This window comes from Cupressus sempervirens, chromosome 6 (genome assembly GCF_028749045.1).
Source record: "Cupressus sempervirens isolate cs-2001-9-10 chromosome 6, ASM2874904v1, whole genome shotgun sequence".
Taxonomy (NCBI): domain Eukaryota; kingdom Viridiplantae; phylum Streptophyta; class Pinopsida; order Cupressales; family Cupressaceae; genus Cupressus; species Cupressus sempervirens.
The window spans coordinates 213,193,016-213,214,514 of NC_143123.1; the positions used below are offsets into that span (position 1 = coordinate 213,193,016).

At 40.1% G+C, this 21,499-nt stretch overlaps 1 protein-coding gene across 5 annotated transcripts in view; it reads left to right on the plus strand.

The window, feature by feature from the left end:
- Window positions 1–21,499, plus strand: part of OVA4 (Nucleotidylyl transferase superfamily protein) — a 265,199-nt gene that overhangs the window by 15,817 nt on the left and 227,883 nt on the right. The window lies entirely within an intron of this gene.

Sequence of the window (21,499 nt, forward strand, 5' to 3'; positions counted from 1 at the left end):
AGGAAATATGCGTGCTGTGATGATGAGCCAGGTGGGATGCCTACATTGCAGAGGTATTTGATCGCCTAAGGCTAGAGAAATTCCACATGATGTGCAATGAACTTAGGCTATGACTTGTCCTTTGTGGTGTGCATCTCTTCCTATGAAAATTGTGCAGCTCGTAACCCAGATCTTTGAGCTAGGTGCTTAGCAAGAAACACAAATCTTTGTAATGTGCCAATCGGATCAAATATCGTAGATGACCCCAGCAAATTTGATTGTCTTGAAGTGTGGCATGAGGAATCTATAATGGACACTACCGAGAATCTCTATGTTGAATATAATAGTTTGAGATCCTATGTTGTATAGGCTAGGTCTTAGACAATTATATTAAGATCCAAGGCTAAGTATAGTATGATGCTTGACTCATTGTAAAGGCTCGTAAAAGTGATTTTTTTCCTTTGCAACCCGTGTTGATTATGTTGCCTAGGCAAGAGAAGATGACTCGTGATGATGTGTTCTAAAGTTGATCAAATGTCAATCCAAATCTAGAGCTTGTGTCCATTGCGAGAGATATCTGTCAACCTGTGTTGACTTAGATGTGGATCCGCAGTGAGATTTGCTTGAGCTTGTCTCGATGAATAAATAGAATAAACATCTCAACCTTTGATTTTCTTATATATTTATTCGTTACATATGCAGTCTAGCTTTGATACCATGTTGAGTAATATGGATTGTTTTCTGCAAATGTACTAACATTGCCATTGTAATTGATATCTTCCAAATGCAGATTTAAATCATATATAAATGTGAGAGGAGACATGTCTCTTCATCTAAGGTTTAATCATCATTTAATTAATAATAATATATTAACAAAAAATAATATGTATATATATTATAATATTATATATATATTTTTGGCAAGTGCTCTTGATTGGAGCTTTGAACTAGTGGGGTCACATTAAGGGGGGATCCCATCCTTAATGAGAATGTGGCTACCAAGGCCTCGACGCCTCCTAGATACACCTATATTTATACTACCAAGATCACCCAATCAACGAACCACCTTATTACTCCTACGTAGTCTACCACCTTATGCCTCCCTCCTCACATGCCACCGAGCCACCACCTTATCGCTCCAAGAAGACCTTCCAACACCTTATCTCTCCAAGTCATCGAAGCTCCTTATTTCTCCATCCTAATACCTCCTTATCTCTCCTTGCAACAGGGGGCCACAAACCTTATTCGTACCGCCAAAGCAGCGCACCGGTCTCCTTCGCACATCAAATGAAGTGTGCTTGCGAATGGGTAGGGAGCCAGCAATAGAAATCGCCAACCATCATAAGTGACGCACTAGGAAACAAATCTACCTCCACATCTGAGCGCATTCCTCCCGCCAATCACTCCTTGGGCACCAGTTCAGAAGTCAATGTCACCTTCGGTCCAAGGTAAGTGTGGCTGCTCCAACAGCCAAGCCTTTCATGTGATTAGATCCTTGCACCCCTCTATCAACGGGGCTTGCAATCACCATTGCACTGTGAGCTCATGCTCATATGCTAATATATATATATATATATATATATATATATATATATATATATTCTATACAATAATATATATTATTTAACGTGGATAAGTATATATGGGAAATGATGATTTACCAATAACAATAATGTATCTCAGATCGAATCATCCAACTGAAGCTACAACCTTAACAACAATATCCTCAATTTCTAACACAAGACTCTTTGGCAATTGCGTGAGTATTCTATAAGTCATGTCTTTCTTGATTAAAGAATAGGATATGGTTATAATTTACTATTTTGATTTACACATTATTAGTTAAAGTCTAATGTCTCTTTATGGGCAAACTATCACATGCACTTGCCATTGTCATAATGCACCACAAATAACTTGCAGTCAATCTTAGATCACTTATAGAATTAATGTGTTGGTAATTTCTTGCTTTTGTCATCTGGTCAATATTTTAGGGCAAACAATTTATTTCTGTTGATTTGCAAAATCAAATTTAACTCGACGAGGTTACTTTCCCTAATTACGCTTTATAGTAATAATTTATCATTTACACATTCGTTGTGACATGTATTACTTAGGCCATTCTATTAGCATAACACATTTTGCCACTAGACCAACAAGATACTTAATCTTGGGGTTATAATGAACATGAGGTATGCTTGGTGTACTCATACATTGCCTCCAAATGCTCCCATTTTGAAGCATAGTGATGGGCTTGTTGGATTCCTACATAACATAAGCGCAATGCTTTCTTTCAAGTGTCTTAGCTTCTTCAAAGTACCCAAGAGCCCATGGAAGTGAAACCTTGGCTTGTAATTTGAAATTTCTCATTCTCATTGGATACTCAACCCATTGGGATATCTGAAGAATATTTTTACCAGTGATTTTTGCCTTTCTTAGTTGATATGATAGACTAGAAATTTGAAGATTGTTGAGAAGAATTCCTACGCAAAACTTGGCCATCCTCTGGCCTCAAAGCAAGAGTAAAAACGCTTGGGACAGCTCCTCTGGTTATAGGCTCGGATCAACTGCAGTTCTCTTTTGCGGGTCAAAGCATGTTGTCTAATGATTCGACCTCTCTCCAACACATCCTCCATAGCCCTAATGTATGCCAAGGTTCTCTCTTCATCCGACCCATAGTTTAGCCTGTCTTTAGTGTCAACATCCTTCTCCGTATCCTTCTCTACCCCTTTTGTGATAGCTACGTCCACCTCCGGTGGGGCCCCTTCATCTGCGGGCATATCCTCAGATTGTAGTACTCTCAATTCCTGTGGTGCTAGAATGATAGATACTCCTGTCAAGACCTCTCCTTGCTTCAGAGATTGGATGGAGGGACCGAAATCAACAGGGGTGAGTCAAAACTACTGTCTTAAGAACATACTGGCTCGATCCATCACTTCAACACCCTTGACCTCTAGTTGTGTTGGCTGGGCCACTCCAACACTCTCGACCTCTGACTGTGCTGGTTGGCCCACACTTACAGGTTTGATCAACAGGGATGAAGCTATAGTAACAACAACTTCTGTGCCAATTACATCTAGTCGAACTTGAAGCTTTGGTAATCCACTCTTAGCTGACTCTGGCGCCTGATGCATCTACACGAGCCCCACCGTTGGAATTGTGGTTACTAGATCTGGGGCAACGAAATCCATGGGGACGTGCACGATTGGAGTTCCCTTAGGGGTGGCTAGCTAGGATGGCTCCTTGACAACCTCCGTCTTGGTCGATACAACTGTGGTCTCCACCATGGCCGTGGGTGGTGTCATAACAACTAGTGCATGCCTCTGGCCGAATGGAGGAATAAGTGGCACGGGAGTGGTGGCTATCAAGTGCGTCGAAGTCGGCAATTGAGGAGGAGTGAAAAGTGTCTTAGGTGGGGACCTCGCATCTGCCTTATCGTTCCCAACCTCTGTTGAAGTACTATCTTCCTTTGAAGCAGTCCCACCACTCTTCGTGGTATCCTCCTGTCTGCTATCAGTGTCACTGTAGGCTTCTAAGCCCTGCATTACCCTCTTCTGGCTGGCCATCGTGCCACCTATGTCCAAATGTCACGAGTTGAATACTAGAGTTTCTCTTGGCGCCAATCTTCCTCTTGGTGGGACTTCAAACTCATCAGTTGGAATTTGATGGAGTGTTGCTTCTAGAAACAACCCTATAGCATGGTGCGGCATATAGAATGTGCGATGTTGCAGTGTCATGAATTCCTCCATTCTCTCAACAAGGACAGTCGCCCAATCATATACCATTCCATTCGTAATGCCATTCATGAAGGTAATCTATGGCAGGGCGATATCTGAAGCCCCACTCGCCCCGGTTAACCTGCTCTTTATCACGTCCATGATACACCACCAATGGCCTTCCCGAATGAAGTCCTGCCATAGTTCTCGACTCCTAGTGCCCTTTATGACTGACTCAAATTCCTCTGGCCTAAGGTTGCGTCCCACCAACTCCACCCAGTACTCCTTTCGTTATTGCAGAAGTTTGTGGTTTGTAGTTAGTACTTTGCGGCCACCTTGGCCAGGAATGCCAAGAACCCTAGTGAAGTCGCGAACTTTGAACGAGACTGTGAGATGATGCTTCTTGTATGCAAATGTACTTGTTCTGTTGTATTTGTTGTATGTTTCGATCATAGCTCTTAACATCGGCTCAAATAGCCATATGGAAAACATCGGAAGTTGAGTGGTCCAATGTACTTGCGCATAGACCAGTATTTGTTTGATGAGGTCTGTGTCAGTCGTTTCTTGCCACCATTTGTGATACTCATTGCCATTCAACCCTTCAAACTGTAATGTGAGATGAGAAATGTTGGCCTTCTGTGCGGATGGTTGCACTTTAAGACACACCTTCTGCTTCTTGCTACTCGATGCTCTTGGCTTTGCAACACGAACTCCTAAGGTCAATACTCTCGCATTCTTGTCCATCTTGTCACTATTCTCCTTCAATTGATCTTTCCACTGTCTCCTTTTTCTTGCAGACTGCATACTCCAAATGATTAACGGTCTCTTGTTTTGTCTTTATGTAACAAAATGGTTAGGTTTGCTCTCTGTCGTTGCTTCTCCTTTTACTTCTTTGTGACACGTCTTGCTTCACCTCTCTCGGCCTGTTTCTTGTCTTCACCTCCCTAGTATTTTCTATCACTCTCCCACAGGATATATTTCCTTCTCACTTCGTAGCACTTCTTTCTTTAGCACTCATGGTGCATCTGTCTTCCACACCCCTGACACCTTATTCTTTCTAGCACTTGCAACACTTTGTTCTTTCTAGCCCCCGTGACACCCTTTTTCTTTCCAGCACCCGCAGCCTCAGCCACATTGTGTCCGTGACCATGTCGTGTCCGTGGGACACTTGCGTCCGTGGTTGTTCTCTCTCTTTTTATTTTAATTTTTTTTTTCATTTTTGATTTTGTACTATACAACCTTGTTGGTTTGCTTGACTCCCTTCATGCCGTTGGTGATAGATTTTTAACTTTGATTTGTTTACTGAGCCAGCTATCAGTTGCCCGTTGAGGGTCCATAGCTTGATAGCTTTGTTATTGCCAACTTCTTGTACTTTGTAGGGTCCCAACCATTTCACCTTAAACTTCCTTGGCTTAATATTATTGCGTCCATTGTATTTTAGTACCAACTGTCTTGGTTGAAGCCTTGTCCGCTTCAAGTGCTTATCACGCCAAGCCTTGCGATGTGCTTGAGCTACCTTCGTAGCCCATTGCGCCATTAGTCTTCGTTTGTCCAATTTGTTTAGTCTATACAACCACTCTCGAAGACTTTTCTTACCGCCAACCTATTATTAATTGCTATCAGAAGGCTTGGAACCATGAATTTTGTAGGTACCACCGCTTCTTGTCCAACCATTAATTGGAACGGTGTTCGTTCGGTTGTCACTTTGTACGTTGTATGGTATGCCCAAAGTGCTGATGGCAATTTCTCTTCCCAGTCAACCTGCTCGACCCCACGTGACTTATAGAAGACAGGCACAAGTATCTTATTTGTTGCCTCCACCTAACCATTGGCCCTCGGGTAGTACGAACTCGACAGGGAGTGGAAATTTTTAAACTCTTTCATGAGCAAGCGAATCACATGGTTGACGAAGTGACCTCCTCTATCACTTGTCAACTAAATAGGAATGTCGTAGCACGTGATGATCTGCTCATAGATGAACTTTGCTGTGCTGACAGTCGAGTTGTCTTGTAATACTCGCGCCTCAATCCACTTCATCAAATACTCCATTACTACCACGATGTAGCAGCACCTCTGAGTCCTACTTGGTTTAAGGGGCCCCAAAAGATCTAAGCCCCACTATTCAAACAATTCTTGGGCATGTGATGGATTTAGTGGCATAAAATCTTGTTTCAGGTGTTTACCCATATGCTGGCAAGTGTCACAACTTACCACCCACTGCCTGGCATCATTGTACAATGTAGGTCACCATGGTCCTGCGAGGAGTACCTTCCTTGCTGTCGTGTCCGGTCCCATATGCCCTCCTACTGGGCCTTCGTGGGCTTCCCGAAGGCTTCCCGAAGGACACTCGATACCTCCTCCATGACACATCGTCTCAATATTTGGTCCGGTCCCATATTGCACAACAAACCATTGATTAAAGAAAAAGTTCTACTCCTCAATACTAACTTTCGTCGTTCTCTAGGTAGCATCTCTCTTGGAAACTATGAAGTGGAGAGGTAGTCGCTGATGATTTTATACCTCTTTGGAAGGATGGCTATACGGAATAGATGTGCATTTGGGAAGTCATCATTGATCCTTCGGGTGGCTCCCTTGATCTGATTTGGGAGAGTTGATCAGCTATGACGTGGCTCTTCCCAGTTCGTACCACAATTGTAAATGCAAATTCCTAAAGTAGTAATAGCCATCGGCTCACTTGCCCCCGAATAATGGGTTTGTTTACTAGGTACTTCAATGCCTGGTGATCCACATAGAATATGAAAAGTGTTGCTAACAGATAATGTCTAAATTTTTGCATGGCGTAAACCATTCCTAGGGCCGCTCGCTCCATTGTGCTATAGTTCCTTTCTGCCCTTGATAACAATCTACTGGCAAAATAGACAGGATGATCCAGGCCATGATCACTCATTTGTGCAAGTGTCGCGCCAATTGCAAAGTTAGAGGCATCCACATGCATGTGAAACTCTTTATTCCAATTTGGGTACGCCAAGATTGGTGCTCCTAACAGCCTTGTCTTTAACTACTGAAAGGAGGTTTCTTGCTTCGACCCCCAAACATAGGGCTCTTCTTTTCTTGTCAGCCTGTCGAGGGGGCATGATACTTGGGCAAAGTTCTTTATAAACCTTTGATTGTACCCAATGTGTCCCAAAAAGAATTTTACCACGTTGACATCTGTCGACGCTTCCATCTCTACTATTACACGTACCTTGTTAGGATTAGTTTTAAGTCCAGTCTTGCATACAATGTTGTCCAATAGCTTACCCCGAGGAACCATAAATCTGCACTTCTTTGGGTTCAGGGCTAGCCTGGCCCGACGACACTTTTCCATACATTCTCCGAGTGCTGCTAAATGCGTGTCCTGACTGTTAAAGATAGACCAGTCATCAAAAAATGCATGGAAGTTTCCCACGAACATTTTATCGAAGATATGAAGAATTATCCTCTAGAAGGTTGCTGGTGCGTTGCCCAACTCAAAGGGTATCTAGTTATAAGCATACATGTTGTCTTCCACTACAAAGGTGGTCTTCAGCTTCTCCTCGTCAGCAATTGATATCTAGTTATAGCCAGAGAACTTGTCCATAAAGGAATATATTTCATGCCAAGCAACCTCTTCCAATATTGTGTTTGTGAATGATATAGGGAAAGTGTCCTGTATAGTGACTGCATTCAAGCAGCGGAAATCAACACAGATCCTTATATGATTTGCCTCCTTTTTCAATGAGAGCACAATCGGCGAGACTCATTCACTTGTTTCCACCTGAAAGATGATTCCTGCCTCCGGCATACATTGTATCTCTTCCTCTACCCTTGCTGTGTAATTCTTATTCATCCTGTACAGTCTCTTTCGCACCGGTACAACTCCTAGTACTAAGGGTATACTGTGTACACACAATTCCGGTGGGACACCCTTCAAATCCTTATAATTCCAGGCAAACAAATCTTTATATTCCATGAAAATTTGAAATGCTGCTATCTTCAACATAGGATCCCAGTCATCGCCAACCAGTATGTTGCGCGGGTTTTCTTCATCCCTAAGATTTGTAACCCGTACTGATGGCTCTTCATATTTTATTGGTTTCCCTATGTCGAAGTTGTGAGCCGGTGTTTCATTCATCTTGGCTTCCCCTTGTATTCTCTGTATTTCGGCGGAAACACCTCTCTTTCTTGTTCATCTATGTTGTCTATTCCTAACATATTGCAACTTGGAAATATCTCATAATCTTCCATCTGCCAATGGAATAGTCCATTCAAGGAATCTAAGTCATCATCCGAGCATCTTTGTAGTTCCAAAACACCATCATTAGGCTCCATGTTGTTTCTTCCCTCGTCCTTTCCACCAAATTCTCCATTAGAGTTTGACTTTGAAGCCATGTCCTCGCTCACTATCTGGGTACGAAGATCACCAACAAATTTCCTCCCACCATTCTCCAACGAGAGCGTTTTTTTCTTCCAATTATGGTTAGCCCTTGCTGCTAATAACCATCCCCTTTCGACTATGGCATCATACCCCTTCCTTTTCAATGGAATTACAATAAAATCCAACACAATAGTGATAGGCTGGGCCATCAATGTTCCGATGGGTTTAATTCCATGTTGGTCTGTGTTGAGTAGGTTGAAGTTGGGCGGCCATAGAGTAGGCTTTTCAAGTTTCTTCTGAAAGCACGTTTACTCCCAACCCTCCTTCAATGATGGTCTTGGTGAGAATTGTCCCGAGGATACCCATCTCAATGATGGCGGTGTATGGTCCATTGTTCAACGAGAGTATCATGGGGTCTATGATTGAGCTTTTGGCAATGTTTGGTTGCTGTATACTTGTTGGAATTGTGTGCGTATTCAACAATGTCATTTTTAACTGAGGTATCATGAGGAGGAGGTCTTGTATTTTGATTGGGAGCTCCATTTGCAATATCTGTCCTAGTATGTTGTTTTTGGCCTCTGTTCGCCCTTATGTACTTGCAACCCTGCGGGAATCCCTCTTAGCTTTCATCGCCTTCTCTGTTTCCTCCTCCACTTCTTGTACTCTTTGTTTTTCTGTGCGAGGATTAGGGTATGTGGCTTGCTTTGCCAGGTTACGAGTGACTACCAGTATGTCTTCTTCTTCGATGTTGAGTATATTCACCCATGGTTTGAGATAATTGGCCTCCTCATGTCCTCGCGTCCACACCATTAACACAATTTCTGTGGCATGTCTTTCTTTTCGTAGTCTTGGACAAAGTGGTCCCACTAGTTGCATGCCCAACATTGAATCATCGACCGACCCTTGGAGTCATAATTGTATCCGGCTTTTGTTTTCATTACCTCATCTTCCTCCGCTAGATGATGCATTATTTGTTTGTTGATTGGTTGTGGCTGCCCCGGAGGTAGATGGTTGCTCCTAGTTGAAGACTACCTAGGGCCCTCTTGTCTGTAAGTTATATGGATAGTCTTTGGTAGAGTGGCCCGTCACTTAGTAAATGTTACATATTGACTTCTTAGGACATGCTCCTTTTGTGTGGCCGTTTCCTTTGCACTCTGTGCACCATAATTCTCTCTCTTCACTCCGTCCCATGCCTCCTTTCATTGTTTTGAATTCCCGCATCATATGCTCCATATCTTTTTGTAGTGCTTGCACTTTTTATTGGGTTCTTCCTTGTTGTTACTATCGTCATCAAATGATTCGTCGCTTCCAGATGATGACTTGCTTTTCTTTGTTTTCTTTTACGTTTTGTTTTCACTTTCCAGATTCATGGCCCTATCGTACACATCTTCGTACGACGCTAGCGGTACTATCCTCATTTTTCTTCTGAGAGATGCATTTGGTCCATCAACAAACCATCTCTTCTTCAATTCGTTGGCGGGTTGCATTTCTATTTTCCCAAGCAATTCCTTCAACCTTCTATTATAGGCTCAGACAGTTTCCTTTCTTCCTTGTTTGGCAGTGACAATCTCATTGTCGTCACGAAGTAATTTGAATTCCACATGGAATGCCTTCTTAAGGTCGGCCCATGAACCTACTTTTGTTTTGTCTATGTTGGTGTACTAGTCAATGGCAACGCTCCGTAGGGTTGCGGGAAATTGGTTAAGCCATTCATTGTGATTGGTCACCCTGTTTGCTGGCCAGATAGTTTCACAGGTACGACAATGTTTGATAGGATCTTCCTTCCCATTGCCAGTAAACTTGGGAAGTTTTTGTTTCTACAACATGTTTCGTTGCGGTGCGTGACCCACTTGTTGTGTTCCCGAATTGTTACTGCTAGAATTGAATCGTGGAGGGTTTCCCTGACCACCATGTAGTGCCCTTCCGACACTTCTCGCTGCCTCGGTGTCTTCTGCTTCCCTCGCTTCCTCTTCCTATCCAGTGTTTCTACCTTGGTTTCCTTCCACCCGAGGTGTGATGGATAGATTTAACAATTGTTCACGCATCTCTTCTATCAAATCCATTCTCCGTCATGTCTTTGCTAACAGTTCCTCACTACTTCTCGCTCGCCGGCGTTTTGGCGAACCAAACCGTTCTTCTTCGGTTACTACTCCCATGGTACCCTCCTAGTCACCCTTTGTGACACCTTTGTGGTTCTCTTCGGCGAGTTGTTTTAACCTTCATCGTTGCTTGGTTTGCTGTGCAAGAATTAAGGCTTGATGTTTAGCTTGTACGACATCGATTTGTTCCTTATTCCTATCCTTATTTAGTGTGTTTGGCATATATAATTTTCATGGGTGATTTTGAATCCAACACATATATAAAAGAACACTTTTATTTATATAGAGTCTCTGTACATCATTGTGGTCGTCTATGCAACCATTACAGAGGTCAGTGTTCTTTACTCTCACACTTTTACTCACATTCCCACGGCCTTAGGCTCATGGGTGGGGGTGTTGTTGGCTTTCATCATGTTCTTCCGCTTCTCGTCGGATGTGTTCCCAGAAGTTCCAAAGGGTTTGTTGCCTTCGTTGTTCCTGTTCAATCTCCTCTTGTTGACGTTGTTGTGCTAGGAAGGCTTGTGCAAACAGTTTGGGGAATTGATGCAATAGGCGGTTAGCGGTAGGGCTCACATAGAGGGAGTCCCACACAGTGTCCTCGGGAACCTCTTCCTTTACGGCTTCTCTCCATACAAAGGTTTCAATGCTTGAGCGGAATAGAATATGGAAATTCTTTGTCAGTTCATGCTCTCCCTCAAACAGCTTGGGAATCCTATTTTCAAGGTTTCAATGCTTGAGCGGAATAGAATATGGAAATTCTCTGTCAGTTCATGCTCTCCCTTGAACAGCTCGGGAATCCCGTTTTCATTTACTCTCACGTTCTTTTCTAGAAGTATTCTCTTTGGCTTTATGTGTCGTATGATGTTGGTCGCATCGCTTTCCCAAATTTGAAATGACAATGGTGCCAAATGTTTTCCCTACTGGGTAACAAAACTAATGCATACAGAATGGAAAAGTACTTAAGTAGAGAACAATTATATTCATTACTTAGTCCCCATTACAATTGTATTCAATAGCAACATGCCTTTATGAAAGGAATTAAAGGTTACATATAATATCCGAGGGGTCGTGAGGCGAATCATCGCGACAATGTAATGCCCTTGGATATGTCAACCGTCTAACTACCCGTTTTCTCGAAAACAAAGATATCTCTCAATCAATTTTTATCCAAAATTCTTCCTCACCAACTTATGGATTGTGGAATTGTTAAGACTTCAATTCGAAGATAGCTTATATTTTCTGCTTGTGTTAATCAATGCATTCCAGCTTTGGAGTGGGTCTTATGTTGTGATATAGATATCCAACCTTGGAACTCAAGTAGTATGCATGTGTTTTTTTAAGTATATTTTCTATTTGTAGAATTGACAAAGGTGCTTTTGATGTCACAAAGGTGTTTTATTATTCCCCTTCTCATCTACATTTGGTGAATGGATGCAGATCATTAAGTGGTTTTCCATGTTGCATTGTATTGTTTTGTATTGTTCTTTTTAAATGAAGGACCTATTGTTTGTTATGCTTCCTTTACGACAAACATCTAATGTATTACAAGAAGTCTTCGTTTTTCTTAAAGGAGAAATCAATCTACAACAAAATTCATATAAATTATTGGTGTCAAAGCTAACCTACAACAAAATTAATTTAAATTTTTGGTGTCAAAGCTAACTGATGGATTCTTTTGGCATAATTCTATTAGATGCCATATTTTCTAAGTGATTAGGAGCTGTAGATGTGTGTTTGTCTATGTAGACATGTAGATAAAGAATACTAATTGACAAATTTGTTGGAGCTGAACTGGCCATAAAAGGAGCTACCATGCTTTGAACTTTGAAGTCTTTATCACGAGTATTTCAATTGTTTATTCTCAACAAGTTGGGCTCAAGGGTTTTTTCCATTGTTGCATCAGATAAGTTATCATGGTATTGTTAGCCTAAAGATTGGAATGAATCCTTATATTAATTTGGAATGTTTGATCGGTGCAACAATTGAATGTGAGACAAATAAACAAATAGTGACTGGTTTGTGAGATGAGATAATATTGTGCAACCCAATCTTTGATAAATATGTGTTGGGGATTTTGACCTTGGACGATCAATAGACTAGGATGAAGAATCTTAAGAGAAAGCATTTAGATAATGGTCAACAACACTTTCAAAATCTATCTAACAACATATATGAAAGTAATCCTAGTAGTCTTCACCCACAAGATTACGAGACAAGATTACAACACAAGACTCAGGATCAATGTGGGAAACCCTTTCCAGGGAAAAGCCAACACCAAAAATGGTTTATAGTTATATTATTCAAATCATTAGGATTCAAAGCAATGGATTTTGACTTTTTACATAGTCTGAATCTACAACATACTTCTTTTTCAATCACTTTTATTACACAAAAGCAATGTTTTCTTGTTTGCTATCAATGCTGTATTGTCTAACCTTAGTATATTCACATGAATTGATATATAGATGTATTAATGGGAATACTAGTTGTCTAATGGTATAGCCAACCCATGGAATGGAAAGATTCATTCAACTATAATCCAACCATTTTCGACGTCAACATACTACATAAACCACAAAATTGCAGCACACAACAGATCAATACTTATAACTGTTAACAATGCCAGTATGCATACTTGTTTCTAGCATAGCCACCACTACTAGCTCCTCCCTTCTAGTAGCTCACGCAAACATAACATTCTACTTGTATGACGCAGTGCAAGGCCGAGTGAACCCCTAATGGAGGTGACCAAGCTCCTAGCAAACAACCACACAGTGGAAATACACAACACAAGATTTGATAGAAATTCCAACTCTTTATTCATCAAATAACTGATTACATGCAATGTGCCGGCTTGTAAGATCTTTTTGGTTACGACTAAATACAAAGCAATTACAATAACAGTTCTACAAGACCTCACAAGATCCAACCCAACCCTAGCTAGCCCAAATCTATAACAGCACAACAATCTTGTAGAAACTCCAAGCAAGATCTAAACTTGTGCTCGCAAGCTACCAAGCAATCTTCTTGTTTCTTAAGCCACACTTAGCTACTAGCTTTGCTCTCAAATTCACAAATCCAGATTCCTTCTTGAATATCTGCTACTACTCACTCTCCCCTGCTTAAAACACTACCCAAACCCCTCTTTTATACTTGCATGGCTACAAGTCGGCTTGTTGCAAATAGAATCATCTAGAACCCAAATAAACATAATATGCCTCAGTCAACTTACAACAATCATTAAATGCACATAGGAGAAAGAACCAAGAACCCAAATAGGTCCTTTCACATCCCACAATTGATCCATGTCACGATCACATGCAACACATTAAATGCACAGGTTGGCCAACCAGATCCAACAGGATTGCACTCCACGGAACCAAGCCATTGAGTAACAACAACAACAACTGAGTGTCTCCAATAGCCACCGACCCACTTAGCGCAAGAACAATAGAACACTCACTAAGCACAATGGCCATCGAGTTGAACATCCACCTTGCTGCTCAAAGATTATCGAGCGCGAGTTCCACCGAGTAGAACTCTAACCAAGCATCACCGAGTTACTATAGTCATCGAGTGCCTTGCACAAAACTTCAACCAAGAACTACCCCAGTAATGATTGAGCATCACCTCCTTTCAACCGGGTTCTCCAACTCCAAGGTCAAAACCACTCCAACATACAGGATTGCCAACTATCCCAGGATTCTCTTGTATCTGACACCTCAGGTGCAAAAAAAATGTTCTTAATAACTGAAAGAACATCTTCTGGGATTCAACATATAAACTCTGAATAGGTTCTTCACATACATATCACCCAAGTTGTCAACTTGTACACCCTTTCCTCCATTCTACTTCTGCAAATCTTTTCCTCCAACAAACAATTGTTTATTTTGCCTCTTCACATCCTCCCTCGATGTACCACATGTCTATTTCGCACGTTGATCTCTAACCCTTTGAGAACCCTTCAACTCATCTTGCCTACCAAAACTTGGGTTTCTCCTGCTGAGTTCTTCATTCTGCAAAGGAATTAGGGAAAACTTCTTGCCATCCTTCTCAACAGTAAATACATTCTTGACACAATCATGCACTGCCCTGTAATCATACTGCCAAGGTGTACTAAATAATATGTGACAACTACTCATGTCCACAACATCACAAAATACTTGATCCACGTACTGCCCAATCTGAAAATTAACAAGACATTGCTCCACTTCGAAAGCTTGTTCATCGTTTAACCAGCTAATCCTATAAGGAAACCAAGTTTCTGAACCATCTCCTCAGCAACTAGGTTATCAGCACTACCACCATCCACAATCACATTCCAACATTTACCTCCAGACTTACATCAAGTCCCCTATTCATGACTTTACAATAAGGCACCTTAAATTCATGAGAGCTAAGTCTAAAGCACAAAGTATCCAAACTGGACCTCTTGGCCTCAAGTGACATCTTCTGTCGATATAACCTTTCATTTAGTGAAGTATTTAGGAATGGACTTAGTCCTCAATCGCCTTTCTCATACATCAAGAATGATTTTGGGTTCCATAACTAGCTTTACTCTATCATCGAGCACATGTATGTCTAAGCATGGAATAACATGTTGTCCTAGTAGTTTTTTTTGAGTTGAGATACATGAAAGATATTGTGGATCCTATAGCTTGTTAGTAGTTTCAATGCATAGGCTACTTATCTTTTTCTTCTTAAAATCTATTAGGGTCTATAAAATTCTAGTTTTAAACTTCTTGGCCCTGCTTACCTTGATTGGCGACTTCTTATAAGGTTGTAACCTTAAGAAAATAATTCCCCAACCTCAAATGTTCTTTTTGTTCGGTTCTGGTTGGTAGAAGTATTTTGTTGGGTTTGTGTGTAGCGTACATTATCTGAGTGTATTCATAATTTGTATGTTTCATTGTATAAAATTTTTAGCGCCTATTACCCGACTCTCTTCAAGGTTCAAACTTCCAAATTAGGCTGCCTTATATCCATACAAGGCCTTGAAGGGGCTAATTTTGATCTTGAAGGGACTCGTTCTGATTGACATATGATTTGTGGAATTATAACAACATTCTCTTAGGTTTAGCCACTTGATCTAAGCATTTTGTTGTTCTATGACATAGTTTCTTAGGTATCCCTCAATCCATTGCTTGTGCTTGGTGTGAGTTCTGTCCCTACTAAACAAAATAGTTCTTGCCAAAACAGGCTAAGGAATCAACTATCTTTATCATTAACAATATTTCTTGGGAGGCCATGTAATCTGAAGAGTTCCTTGAAGAATACCCTTGGTTATTTGCAAAGCTTTTTAGTCAGTAGATATTGCCATGAAATGTGAACATTTTGTTAGGCAATTTATTGTCATTGTATATGCAATCCTTTTCTTGTGCTTTGGGTATCTGGTTATCAAGTCCATAAAGACGTTTTACCGTTTTTGATTAGTAATGGGCAATGGTTGTAGGAGCCCTGCTAGATGGGTTTTTTCTTTGTTTTTCTTTTGGCAAGTTAGGCATTCTTGAGCATGTTTGAGGATATCTTTCTTTAGGTCTTTCCATGAGTATTTTTCCCTTGCTTGTAAATTTTATAATATCTTTGGTGACTAACTAAGGGGTTGTCTTGGTAATCCTTAACGGTATTTTCCTTCATTTTTTAATTGCTTATGAGGTATATACTATCTGTCTATAGGATGAGTTCTTCCACCACTTTTAATTTTTTCATTTGGTGAATTCCTTTCTAGGATCTCATTGGCATGTGGATTTTTGGCATACTTAGCAATAATTTACTTCTTCCAATCCATGGAGATGCATGTTACGGACCATAGATGGGTCTTTGTGAACGGGCATTTGCTACAATGTTGTTTTTTCCTTTCATTTATTCAATATCAAAATCTTAGGCTTGTATGTTGCTCACCCATTTCCATTGTCTATCATTCAAATCTTGAATATAATTTAAAGATGATATATGGGGCAAAATAATGTCTCTGGATATCAAGTTGATCAAAGTCATTGGTCTTCCTAGATCAATGGACATATCAACAATTATTAGTTTGGTTGGGGCAGCCAAGGGAAACCCCAGGCTGGTAGGTGTGGGGGAGTGATAAGAAACCATTACGGCTGAAGCATTATAGTGGTGACTCTCCCCTTGGGATCATCGACCAACGATGTCGCTGAGGCTATGACCGCTCTCCAAATAACCAGATTGGCCAAAAACCAGGGCATCTCCAATTTATGGTTAGAAGGAAACTCAATGAACATAATTAACTGCCTTATATGAATAACTATACCTTCTTGGAATATTGAAAACATTATTTTGGAAACCAAAAATATTCTTAACTCTTTGGATGGCCACTATATCTCTCATGTGTATCGTAAATCCCACATAGTGGCTGACATGATTGGAAATAAGGCAGTGAGGTGTCAAGGGGCCGTGACCTGGCAGAGTGATGAAAGCCTCCCTATGACCATCATATCTTGCATTGATTATGATATAATTAATGGTAAGGAAGGTGTAATCATGAATAAGGATAGACATGCCTAGAAAGATTGTTTCATTGATCTCAAAATGTAAGGACGCCCAAAAGAAAGGCAAGTGTTTTTAATGATCCTGTCATTCCACACGCTTTCTGGGTGATTTTGAGAACCACTTCAATTTTAGTGGTGATTGTTTTGGTGAGCTATTGCAAGTATTCTTTGCAAGTCGAAAATCATAGGAACCAAGATGGGAGGCCAAAGGAGGTGGGAACTGTCTAATTGCGACAAATGGAAGAAACAATCAAGGGTTTGGGAAATTTTGGAGAATGGACACCTCACTACTTTCATGGTGGAAATCTAGAAGTTACCAATCTTTTCTTGAAGAAGTGGAGTGATGGTTCGCTGAGCCTGGATGGTAGAAATTATACTATCATCGAGGAGCTCATTTCAACGGTTATTGGCATTTTGATGAAAGGGAGGAAATTCTATAGAGATCGGAAGTTTTATGATGCGGCTATTGATGATTTACCCAAGGAGCCAAATGAGAGAGAGGCCCTTGTGAAAGATGAAGGTAAGACCTACTTTCAGTTAAAATATATCAAAAAACTTTGGAGGTTTGTCCTGCGTGCTATCATCTATTATGTCACTCTGGATACCAGATTTTCTAGAAACTGCTCGCACCACTTTGTCTTGTTGAACCATTTCAGGCATAATATCAAGGTTTCTATTCCTTTTTACCTTTTGTCGTCTTTAAATGCTAGTATAAAGGGTATTAGGGGGAAAACGGTCGCAAATCCTCTGTCATATCCCCATTTTAAGATATAATTTTAATAATAATAGATAATGCAATGTTATTAAATAAATAATGATAACAAAGCTATATTAAAACTAATACTAAAATATAAAACTAGGAAATAATAATTATTTAATCTATATTATTAATGAAATCATATTTAGTATAATATTTTAAATAATTAAAAAATAATAAAATTTCAATGACTAAATAAAGAAATAAAATTAAATACAAGAGACAATGTTGTAGAAAGTATGTTAACTTTCTAAATAGAATTTAATAACAAATAATAATAAACACAATAAATAATTAAATAAATAATATAACATAGAATAATATAAACTAACTAAATCTAATGAAAAGTCAAGACATGTTTAACAAATAGACATGACTCCTTACAATTAATATATAAAAGGGAGGAGAGTTTATTTTAGAGAGTGGGAAGAGAAGATAGGAGTTCAAAAAGGAAAAATGGAAGAGGAAAGTAATATGAAGAAAATAAGGAAGTGACTTTCTGAAAAGGTATCAATGATATTGAAAGGATGTGAACCTTAGAAAGGGTCATAATTGTGAATAGTTGCAACTCTTCAAAAATATTGTGATTATAAAGTATTGCGACTTTTCCAAAGAATTTTAGTTATGAAGTGTTGTGACTTTTTGAAAGGATTATAACTATGAAGTGTTGTGACTTTTCAAAAGATTTGTATTATGATTGGTTGTGACTCTTGGAAAAGAAGAAACAAAAATGTATATTTTATCCTTTTTCGTAATTAGAAAAGGAAGAATTTTAGAAAGTAAATATCGAGTTGAGATAATCTAGAAAAAATAATTCATTGAAGGGCCGACTAAGAAAGGAGCCACATGGACCAAGAAAAAAAGAAGGTAAGAAAGGTATGTTTGTGGATTATATTTGTTTAATTATGTTTATGAATCAATTTATATTAATGAATCATACTTGTGGATAATATTGTGTTAGCTCATGGGGTTAACACCATGGAGATTAATGAGACTCAAAGCATGGAGTATGTGAGATGTTAAGATCTCCATCTGACCACCATGACCGAGAATCAATGGATAATCTCTATGTGCCAGAATATTTCGACAGTGTCAACATATGCATATGTGATTGGCCTTGGATAGACGATGTCCCATCCAAGAAGAATCTTAAGGGGTGCGCTCTCGGGAAGACGATGAGGTAGCTATGAGCTAGGAAGCCCGATCTGGAGATGTCCGTAAGATTGGAGTTAAATTATAGAGTAGAATAATATAGTTAATTTTGTTATTGTTGTGATTCTAACCATTATTTTGTAGCTATTACTTGTCCCAAACTAACCCTAATAGTAGGGACATTACATCCTTCTTTACATGAGTGTCTCATGCTGCTCATTTACGAGCATATTAAAGCCCATTCAATTGGGAAATTTCTTGAGTTAAAGGGCAAGGAGGATATAGGCAGCAATTTCGATGACTCTCGTGGTTCTTTGGACATTGAAGATAGTAAAGGGCTACACTCTAGTGATGAGGACTTAGAGATGAAATCCAAAGGGAAGGGAAAGCACTCCATTTGCAACTCTTGGCAAATCCCCAAGGAAATGTGGACAGGCATCCAAAAATAGAAAAAAGGAGGTGGAGTCAGAAGAGAAGATGTATGAGGAAGACTTTGTGGAGTCTTTGTGGAGTTGGAGGAAGATGTGTGGAGCTGATTCAATGAAGGGGGACTCCTAAAAAGTGAAAGCCTGTTCGGGAGGCTAAACCTCTTAAGTCAAAAAAGAAGGCTAAGGTGGTTATTTCATTTGATGATTACGAGGAAGAAGGGGATGACATGGACACTGATGGTGAATATGCCTTCTAAGGCGGTGCTGAGAAAGAAAACCACAAGAAAAGAGACTATGAAAGAGGACCTGGGTGATAACTCTCCTTTGGATTTCATCAAGCACCAATATGGTGAGTCTCTCTCCCTTGAAGATAAACCTTATTCCCCCCAATCTGCTCAAAAATATGTAAGGAAGAGCCCCTATCTCAAGGGAAAGGAAGAAAAATTTCCTAGAAAAACATGACCTTAGATTCTGTGAGATTGGGGATTGCAAGGGAAGCAACTAGTTTAAAGGTTGGAGAATCTGACCTGGGTAAGATGGACCTCCATACTCTTATTGATCCTTCTTTGGTCATTTTCTGTGATAATAGCAAAGAGGAAGATATGGACCTCCTCAACAATGCCAGGAACAACCTGCTTGACAACTTTAGGTCAATAAAATGGATTTTCATCAGATTTTGCACTTGAAGGACAGGATGACCATGATTGAGGAGAGGGCTGGTGGTAACAAGATGCAGGATGCTGAGAACACAGACAATCCCCCCACTGGGTCCCTGATTGACATGACCACTTTCTAGGTGACAGAGTTGGAAAGCAAAGTCAATAGGATTGCAAGTAAGCTCCGGAGCATTGCAGAACAGAGCTACAATATTCTCAAAACCTCCAACTAGCATGTCAAGATCCTGATCACCAAGATGGAGGGAAACTCGAGGGAGAAGGCTATTGTTGCTGTGGATGAGGATACTGGACCTGCAGTTGAGAGCAAGGAAGGCATGGAAAGGACCAGGGCTACGACAAAGAAAATGATTGCTGGGCCTTCCTCTGAAATCAAACAGATTAAAGATGTCGTTGAGAAGATGGACGTGCTCCAGGAACAAGCAACGGAGATGATAAAAAGAATGGATTAATGACCAGCTGTCCCTTGGCCAGTTCTGTGTCTTTTTGGTTTTCTGGCTTTTCTTGGCTGTCTTTTGTTTGCTGGCTTTTTTGAAGCTGGCTTTGTCGTGTGTGTTGTTGCTTAATGGGCTTTACTGTTTAATCTCTAGATATTTTGTAGAGGGTTTTAGGGCCCCTTCAAAACCTGTTTTCTTAATAAAAAATACTTATTATTTTGGTTTAAAATGTTTGAATCCTCAAGTTCTAAAATGACCAAAATGCAGATGCAACTATTCAGCCTAAAACTTTTAAGCTAGGTGATGAAATGCCCCACTCAGAAGAATTGAACAATAAAATGAAAATCTTAGCTTGGTATTACTCCATACCTGTTGAGGTCCCTTGAAAGTTCTCTAATCCAATCTTCTTTTATCAAATAGTGTCAATTTCTTGCTGATGTGCAATGCACCAAAGTTGTTTCTTTATTATTGGAGACAAATTTGAATCTTTAGTTAATGCTAAGTGTTTTTTTTGGTTTCATTTACTACTTGTAGATGTGTAATAGGTTTATAATTTCTTGTAAGTTTCATGTTTTGTGTTGATCAGTAATATGATTTTATTAACATATCAAAATAGAGTTTACAGAAGAGAAATTACATAACATTCCAGTCTTTTTCACTTCAACTCGCTGAATATAGCACTATAATAACTACAATCTACCATCAACCCTCCATTGCTCTTAGAGCCTATATCTCTTTGTCAAAATAGGGATCACAATTAGAGTTTAAGTATTTAATTCACTAAACAGATATCTGCCCTGGGCACCATTGTAGACAATTACACAGCAAAAAACTGACTTGACACCACAACAAGTAAACCCCCGACCAAACACTAAACCCATTACAGATTATCACACCAAAACCCAGATATATCTATCATAGCTATCTCAAGAAGCATCTGAAGACATTCCTCATTCCTGAGGAGCGACATCCTGTTGACCAGCCCTATTCAGCCTCTTGTTGTGACCTCGACGAGGGACAATTAGTGGGAAGTTCTCCACGATGCCATCCTCATGCTTCTGCAGCTCAACTTCAATGTTGAACCAAGCCGCCCAGCATTCGTCCAGATAAGCCTCTCTGTTGTTCTTCCCTATTCATCTTATAAACGGGATGAGCCCATATTGCTTCGCATCCCCTTCATCTTTATAACACCAGTCCAGGGACCACCCATTCAAGGATGGAGTCCATTCCCAACAGAATTTCTTCATCAAAAGAGGTCATCACCCATTTCACAGTGTCCTCTTCATCCTCCAACTGCAGGCCCCATGCCAGCACCATAGAAACAATATCTATATTGAGTTTCCACAGCCAGTGATTCTGAAACTTAATTCCCAGCACCTCGAGGACCACTT